The sequence below is a fragment of the Pygoscelis adeliae genome, unplaced genomic scaffold, assembly GCF_000699105.1.
Source record: "Pygoscelis adeliae isolate BGI_AS28 unplaced genomic scaffold, ASM69910v1 Scaffold181, whole genome shotgun sequence".
Classification (NCBI taxonomy): domain Eukaryota; kingdom Metazoa; phylum Chordata; class Aves; order Sphenisciformes; family Spheniscidae; genus Pygoscelis; species Pygoscelis adeliae.
In genome coordinates, this window is record NW_008824360.1 from 631879 (window position 1) to 632596 (window position 718).

Genomic DNA, 718 nt, shown 5'->3' on the forward strand with positions numbered 1-718 from the left:
CCCCCCATCCCACCCGCCCCTCCCTCCCCAGCGACTTTCTACAGGTAAAGCACAATTAAAATGCCTAGGAAAAAGAAGGCAAACATTTAAAAAAAATAAATCGTATTACACGCTAAAAAAAAAGTTTTGTCATCTCATGTCTTGCAGTCAGAATAATAAAAACAAGCCAAATGTTCCCCAAAAACATTTCAATGAAGGGGTGCGGAAAAAAGACATCCCTTTAATAAAACATTATCAACAAATATCGTACACAAACTACAATGTATAATAATTATTTTTTTTCCCCCCTCTCGGTAATTTTCAAACCAGACTACAAGGTAAGAAAAAACACTGAAACAAGATACAATGCTTTCAATAATCCGCACAAAGGTCAAATCCAAGGGAGAGAATATTTTACAGAATATGATATACATGGAGCAGAAATGGGAGCTGGAGAAAAACAAAGACCAAACTACAGGGTAGTGTCATGTACAGAGATCCCAACCCGCTGCCTTGGCTCGTCCCTTCCTCTCCCGCCAGAAGGAAGGGCCTTTGATGCTTGCCATTAATTTTTATTTTCTTATTACAGAGTGAGCCTACAGAATAGCAAGGTTACATTTTAACAACAAGAATTCCTTAAAAAATATCTCCATCCAGTTCCAAATCATAGGTAAGTGAAACCCTGACAAGAGCACATCTCTAAAGAAAAGACACCCCCCCCCCCCAAACCACCCAAACA